At 35.8% G+C, this 8607-nt stretch overlaps 1 long non-coding RNA gene across 2 annotated transcripts; it reads right to left on the bottom strand.

Moving 5' to 3' along the window:
* Positions 1–327: 327 nt before the first annotated feature.
* On the bottom strand, positions 328–7819 carry LOC130567504 (uncharacterized). 2 transcript variants are annotated; one of them, XR_008964590.1, is made up of 5 exons: positions 4384–7819; positions 4219–4258; positions 4063–4100; positions 3037–3146; positions 328–1750 (listed from the first exon to the last, which is right to left on the bottom strand). It is a non-coding gene; the product is annotated as an uncharacterized LOC130567504 (long non-coding RNA). The 2 variants fall into 2 exon arrangements; XR_008964589.1 differs by having other exon boundaries at positions 4219–7818.
* Positions 7820–8607: the final 788 nt, after the last annotated feature.

The following is an 8607-nucleotide window of genomic DNA, read 5'->3' on the forward strand; positions in this document are numbered from 1 at the left end:
GTTGTCATTATGGGGTATTGTATGTAGAATTTTGAGGAAAATAATGAATTTAAGCCATTTTGGAATAAGGCTGTAACAACAAAATGTGGAAAAAGTGAAGTGCTGTGAATACTTTCCGGATGCCTTGTATATACATTTTATAATATATTTGTGGTCATTTTTCCACATTTTACAATACAAAAATATGTTTAATATGGAAGATTTTTGTTTGTTTGTTTGTTTATAATAAAATACTTTTCCCACTGTATTTTAATTGGGTTGTTTGTTATGCTGTTGTGGTGACAGCATTGCTGTTATCCACTGAATTTTATGTATGAGCTATCAACCAGGCACCAATGACATGCCCCTAAAACATTACAGTTTTCATGTCATCCAAAAATATGCACACAAACAAGCACAATGTCATCAGACACAAAGTCTTTAGGTTTTGAACAATTAACGACATTATGCGATTCAAACTCAAATGTTTATTTACGACGTTCTGATGAAACCATACACAGCTGTACAGTGAGCAATAGTAAATGCTTCTATATAGTATTTAACATGGGTCTGTTGCACAAATGGTAAAGTAATGCATGCCTGCACTCAGCCAGCTGTTGGGATGCGCATTCTGCCCGAGCGTCTGACACGCTGATAATGATGCTGGGCACAGTTGAAGATGCGTGGGTTGGCAGAGCAGTCGCCAGGATGGAGATGATGGCACCGGGAGCCCGTGCCATGCCAGGTGTTGCTGTGATTAAAATCTGAAACAGCAGGTCGAAGACCAGGGCTATTTTGGGAAACTCTGGATTGAATTAAATCCGGGATTAATCGAATGAGAAATTGTATAACTTTCCTGAGTGAAGCAAAATCAAAACTCTATTTTTGTCCCGTGCCCTGAATTTTGGGAGCCTTAATTTAATCTCTGTACACAATAAAGCTGTAAATTCTAGTTTTCTATGTACAAGTAGAAATAGGAGGTTTTACAGTACAGTTTAGTTTATACAGTACACTGTAAAAAAAAACATGTGTAATATACGGTAAAATACCGGCAGCTGTGGTTGCCAGAAGTTCACCGTAAAATATAAGGTTACAATGTGGAACACTTTACAGAATGCTTTTTTGCAACCGTAAATTTTACAGTAGCGAATTGCTGCTTGTTTACGGTACACTACTGTTAAATAAAACAGATGTAATGTAAACCTGTTTACAGTGATTTACTTTAAAAATAGCAGTTGCAAGTGTAAATTTCTTTAATAGTAATTATAGTCTATCTCCGTAATAAACACAATTCAACCGTATGAAATATTATAGTATTTTATTGTAAACTTCAATTTTACAGAAAATTACTGGCAGCTGTGGTTGCCAGAATTTCATCGCAAAAAATACGGTATAACACAAAAGGCATTACAAGTGGTTGCCATAGATTTTACAACAGTCAGTCAGGTTATTGTAAATTACTAAATGAGGTAATAAATGCAGTCAATCAACACACAAATTATCATTAACAGATCATTAACAGTATGCAAAAAAAAACCCGTTTTTGCATACTGACACTGTGTTAAAACAGTTTGAGCTGATTCAATAACTTGCAGTGTACTCACAATGTTGAGCTTGGAAATAAAATGTGTCCATATATAAAAGTAAACCAGGGCCACTTGCTCTGTTTGAACAATAATAATAAGTCCACACCTGACTGAAGACATGGCACTAAATCAGTTCGAGAAACTGGAAATGTAGTACTTCATGGACTGCCATTTTCTTCATCTTTCTGCAGAAAAGAGACACAAAGACAAGTTAGTCCATGAGCATTACAGTATACAGTAAGCTCACAGTATTTTTTTACTACACATAAGCAAGCAACACTCTGGAATTTCACAGGCCACTTTGATAATTAATAGATCAGGGCCTTTGTCACCTATGCCACAGGCCGGTCCCACCATACACAATAGCATTTACACTAGTGTAGAGATCTACTTCAACATACTTATGCTGCAAGTCCACAGGGGTAAAACAAATAATAATGACAACTAATCATTTTCTAGCTTTTGCCCTGACACTCAAGTCATCTTTAAGACTTATACAGGTGGCCTGTGTACCTGAGAAAGATGGATTAAGAGGTTCGAATTAGGGTGTGCGATATCATGATTTCTGAACGTGGATGTTTAAAATGTCTCCACAATCTGCTTAATACCATCATGCAGTGCTTTCTGCAAGTTGTAGTTTTGGCGCTTCTGTCTTAACACATTGTACAAAGCGACATACATTCACATCACATGTTAATACAATGTTAGAGTTCATGTCACAATCATGTGACACTGGCATTCATTGTAAACCAGTAAAGTTAATTATTTGTGCATGTTCTGAAGCTTTGGCGGTTAAACTTTATCATTCATGTGCTGGGAATAATTCACCCCAAAATGAAAATTCTGTCATCATTTAGTCACTCTCATGTTGTTACAAACCTATTTTAATTTCTTGTGTTGAACACAAAAGATGATATGTTCAAGAATGTGGGTAACCTAACAGCTGGTCCCCATTTATTTCCATGGTATAGTATTCCTATTATGGAAGTCACTGTGGACCAGCAACTGTTCTTCAAAATATCTTTCATGTTCAACAGAAGAAAGACCTCAAGTTAGGTTAAAAACAATGTGAGGGTGAGTAAATGACAATTTGACAATTTAATTTTTTGATTAATTATCCCTTAAATGTAAATAAATAATACAGTAGCTTTAATAAGAATAAATGTTTAATTTATACAGTACGTCTATAAGTATAGTATATGTAATGTTTTATTTTTACATTTGTTAATTAAATTTCTTACTTGATTGCCACTATTAAATACACCTACTGTAGCTGAAAAAAATAAAGCCCTGTTTATTTCATTTGTGTATTTGTATTGTGTATCTTGTTTTAATGTTCTTATTTTTAATAGCAAAGATGAAGTAAAACCTGTAAAAAATAGATATTTTATATTTTTTACCCCTAGTTTGAATTGAGAGTTGTGTTTTAATCTATGTACTGTTTGATAGACTGAACTATACTACTACTTACCATTAATTATCCTTGAGGTGTCTGAATTACTGGGTCCAGACTTGACTGAAGAGAGGTGGGACAGAGTCTCTTGCAGACAGGTTACAATGATCAGGTGTTGACATGATCCTCTTTGCAGGAAACAAAGAAACAGAAAAGAATGATAGCAGTAATAGTAACTAAAATTATATGACTACTTAGCACATTACACATTAGCTACAGTAAGTACTTCACTTAGCAATATTGAGCAGATTGTGTTATTTCTAACTTAATAAATTAATCATTATGTAAACAATGTACATAATGTTTTTACAAATTCTACCTCAGAACTTTTTTGTTACATTTACATTGAGTCATTTAGCAGACGCTTTTATCCAAAGTGACTTACAGATGGGGTAAACAATGGAAGCAATTGGGACAGCATAAGGACAACAAAAAGCATAAGTGCAATCAAACAAGACTGGTCTCATAGAGCCTACCACAGTATACAGAGCTAAGTTAGAAGGTTTTTTTTTTTTTTTAAAGAGTAGAAAAGAAATAGAAGTCAGAACTGATCGGTAAGGTGTTGACGGAAGAGATGCGTTTTCAGACGATTCTTAAAGATGGCTACAGAATCTGCAGATCTTGTAGCAGCGGGCAGTTACAGTGAACTGTTTTTACATACAAAGTTCACTAAGATGACAGAATGTGGTGAATAAGCATTGGTTTTGGTAATATATTCCAGTAATATTAATCTGTAAAAGTCCAAGACAACTTTACTAATATGATGTTAAAAGTTCAGATGTTGATCATATGGTTTTATGTTAGCATAAAAATTAAGCATAAGCATAAGGACAAAATTGGGACATCCACTGTTATACAAGGAAAGATTGTAAACACATTGTGGTTGTAATGAATTACTCTGAAAATTGTAGTTCTGCAATTTTGTTATATCAATGAAAAAAAAGAGTTAGAATAGTTGAACAATCAAGTGGTAGCATGAATGATCTGATAATTATTGATGCAGGGCAGTTTCAGTTCAAAAGCATATAAATTAATTGTACTTACTAAAGCTCAGAAACTTGCCAATCCCGTGAATTTTCCAGCTGTGCCAAGTTAAGGAAAGGGATAATTTATTAGTATTTTCAATACAATAACATTTTTGGTTAAAAGTTAAGGAATTAATGTATTAATTAACGTATCTAATCCAAATAATAGACTCACAAGAAAAAGAGATTGATGAGGTCCCTGTCGCATACAGCCTCTTGTAACATAAGAAAAGGAGATAAAAGAAAATACATTTGTTCCTGAATAAGACCAAATTCAACAAAAAGTTCAACAAAGCATATATGGCAAAAATATGTCTTTAAAAGTAATTAAAAATCTCACCACTCTTTGATGTCACATGAAGTCGATGAAGTTTAAAATGAAGTACATACCCCCTCAATGATTTGACCGACTTGCCACAGAAATTGCAACTAAACATAGCCAAAACTGGTTAAATAACAACAACGAAAGGAAAATAAATAACTTTAACTTTTTAGTTTGTAACAGTATTGTTTGGCTTACCTCGAAAAGAAATGTTGAACTCCCAGAAATCAAAAGGATGGACGAGGATGGTATTCCAAAAGCAGCTGCTTGGCGCGCTAAAATGGCGCTGATTGAAATATAAAACGACATCGACCGTTAACGTTATTAATGAATTGTCGTGCTCTCTTAAGCATTTTTAAAAGTAAGCCAAGAAATGGATTAAAAGAAGATTAAAAGACGTCAAAAGTACACTTCGCATTAGCAGTGTATGAGTTTTTAAGCACATTTTTCATTAGCGAGTTACCACGTAACCTTAATTTAAGTGATTTGAAAACGCAAGCTTAAATGCAAGTTGACAAGGCATCAGAATTACACTTTGCGTTAGCAGTGCACGATAATCTGTTACTTTAGCTTTGCAATTTGCAAATTACCCCGTGAAAAAGTAGCCAAAGGAGTACTCACCACTTGCCGCATGCAGGTCGCGCTGCGCAATTCACAGGCCTAATCTTAGAAGCGGGGAGACGATCTTCTTCCTCTTGTGTGTTTCTTCGTTTGTTCACGCTTTTTATTATTATTTCAAATGCCATTTCGCAAGCACCACTAATAAAAACACAGTTTCATAATTGTTTTAAAATGGTCAAGTTTTTTTCTTGTTTGAACATTTTTGCTTTGTTCATCCTATTCATAGTCTAGTTGTGGTAATTATGAAATAAGGTGGAAAATATCTTTTTAGAATAGCTATGATAAAATTATTTCTTGACTTTCTTCAAGACATTCGTTTTGTTTTCATTGCAATTAGCATTAACTATCAGATTAGATAAATAAAAGAACAATACACAAAAGTACAGTAAATTACAGAGTATTTAAAGTTTTAACTAAAATTGACAAAAAGATAAACATATGTTTAACATCTTGTTACTGTAGGATTTAAGGTATGTGTTTGTTGGATTTTAAACAGTTTTATATTGTATATTCTACAGTACACATTAAGAAAATGTGTAATTTGCACAGAATAATACCATTGTTTTTAAGGTAATTCCTTGTTTGTAAAGGCCCAGTATTTTCCCATTAATTTCACCAAAAATTAAAAATTTTACTGTAAGAATCTGTGTTTTTTACATATTAAGAGAGTAAAAATAAAATGTATGTACTGTTTCTTAAATTATGGTAATTTAATGTATGCAATACGGTGATATACTATTTAGCTTTAAAAAATATTTTACTGTTGCTGTTTTAGAGTTTTTTACTGTAGTTTTCACAGACTTTTTTTACAGTGTACGTGAAGTCTAGTTGCAAGAGGAGGGGGAGTAAAATAACCCAGAGTGCTCTAATCTGAAGCAGCTGTAATCTCTATAATCCCATTTTGATCTAGTATCAAACATTCACATGGATGCCTTCTGCTTTCGTGTTCTGGTCAGGTCACCTAAAAATTGACATTTTAATATCATTTACTTCAATATCATTCTCATTTTGTTCCAAACCTGCATGACTTTTGGAACACAGGAGACCTTCTGTGTGCTCAATGTTTCCAAGGAACGAAGCTCTACCAAGTGCTCCAAAACCCTTGTGTGTGAAGGTGCTTTCTTACACTTTGGATTTAAAACCTAGAAGCCACTGGAGTAACAAAGATAAAAGACAGGTGTAAATGATTGACTCTGGTGGACTGATACAACATAGTAAAGTGCCCAATGTGTACACTTGGAACGCCTATCATCCAATCAGATTTGAGGGGGTGTTGACTATATGAACCGTAAAAGTGGTCTATGACTCGTACGCATTATTTCAAATCATCTATTGACCCAACAATTCCATTACAGAAAAACATTAGAGATCTGTGTTGGGAACATGTCATTTTCTGTCTCCATCTCTTCAGAACCTTTCCGTGATACATTTGACACGACACACTCAAATCTGACTGGTCTGGAGAGAGGTAGAGTTGATGGTGTGATGGAAGTAAACAAGTGCAGCTTTTACACAGATGATATACTTACGGTGCAGAGAAAATGCCAACAATCTGTCCCCATCACAGCGACAGACAGCATGTATAGAAGACAACCCTGATCTTCACAGCAAGAGATAGCAGATGCAGACCGATTCCCCCTCCGGCAACTTACATACTGAATGAGATCGCATGCATTTACTGCACAGAACATTGTAAACGTAACATTTTCTCTGCTGCAATGATTATTCTTTAAAGGTGCATTTTTTGCATTTTGAATTCCTTTTAATGCGTTCATTTTTTGGACAAATTTTCTTGGATTTTCTTGGAATATTTCACCTAAGCACTTGTGGATGTTTAATGCAAATTCAAACCAATGAGATTCCACTATGGGCAGGGTTACCCACTGCCAAGCCACAGGAATAGACAGATCAGGGCTGGGCGATGTGTTTAATTTTTTTTATGGATAATCAAATTTAAAATAATCGCGATAACCTATAATATCGGGTGTGTTTGACTTCATGCAACGTTGCGCAGACGATCAATCTGTGGATACGGACCGAGAGGGAATTCGTTCCGGACCCGCCAAGTGCCAAACAAACACACGCGCGCCGCGCGCACAAACCAGTGTTGCAGTGACTTCTTTCATCAGGTAAAGCTCGTAGATAAACCATAAAGCTTTTATGCAGTAGAAAAATGTTGCAGATCTCCTGAAATGTCATCCTACCCATCAGATTATCAAATCTGATATAAATCATTCTACCTGTTTATTATATTCTGCTACGGGAATATGATAGTGTATTTTTGTTGTTAAATCATTCTACATATTATTTAATACCTATAGTACAATTTTATTGGTTGTTGCGCTGTAAATTATGTTTTCAAAAAATGCTCCACTCCTAAACGCCAACCTACAAGACAATGAGTTGTGCCATGCAAACTGCATTTAGCACAAAATATTTGGCCATGTTTAAGCCATTAACACATGCTGAATCTTTTCTTGGACTGATGCTCGAAAAAATCCTATTGACTTCTTGAATTTGACTGAGAAAGTAAACAAGATGCAGAACTGCAATTTGAATTTAAATTGAAGGAAAATAAAATGAAGACTTGTTTAACCATGGTGGACCAATTCTAACTCAAACTTATGAATTAAAAGAAATTCAATTCTTAACTTGTAAATTATGCAAAACCCTGCAGGTCAGAGGCAGCTTGAAGAAACTCCTGCATTCATACAGAGCTGTACTGAGATGTGCACATCCAAAATGAGAGCAAGTGAGAGATACAAAAGGCAGACACCCAACAGGTTTCCTCATGCCCGTTACTAAAGGCTGTACGTGTCACGCAACCACCTTTGCACCAGCCTTCACATGCTCCTCTGATCTCTAGGGAGAAAGAGGAAATCAACCAAAAAGATATTCTGGCATCACTTGTTCACTCCTGTTTGTCAACATAAGGGAGATGAGAGAGAGAAATGAGAGGCAGAAGTAAAACTATCATCCTCTCTTCATAATGAGACATGCTGCACTCAACAGTGCTTCACCTGTCAGGCTTAGAAACAAACCCCGCCCACTACAAAATCCACTTGATTGATGCCCATTTCATTTCAAGTGCCTGCTGCATATTGAAACTGAAGAAATTCATTTATGAAGGTTGATCCAAAACATCCTGTGAACTTTCTAACGCAGAGGAAAATTGGCAGAACTCAAAAAGATATTTTGCACCGTGAGATGCTTAGCTTCCGCAGCGTGAAAAGTTCAAGTTTAACATCAAAGGAGCAACATCGTGCTGCGAGACCAAACCAGACCGCTAGACCACACTCCCTCAGCGAGCGTCGAATGTACACACAAACTTCTTCAAAAAAGACGACGAGATAATCGGAGCGGAAAGAGGAGGGATAAAAGCAGTCATACGGGACGCGATGGGGAGGAACAGAGAGTTAAAGAGTTCGAAGGACAAATCAGCGCACAATGTGGCTACTTTATAATTACCTGACAAAACTGACAAGCAATCGCAGAGAGTGACTCAAGCATTAGATTAAAGTCCGTTCCATATTTAACACACAGCTCTGTGAGGCTGTCTGCTCTGAGTGGTAACCAGAAGCGCGCGCACACACACGCACACGCACACACACGCACGCACGC

The sequence above is a fragment of the Triplophysa rosa genome, linkage group LG16, assembly GCF_024868665.1.
Source record: "Triplophysa rosa linkage group LG16, Trosa_1v2, whole genome shotgun sequence".
NCBI lineage: Eukaryota > Metazoa > Chordata > Actinopteri > Cypriniformes > Nemacheilidae > Triplophysa > Triplophysa rosa.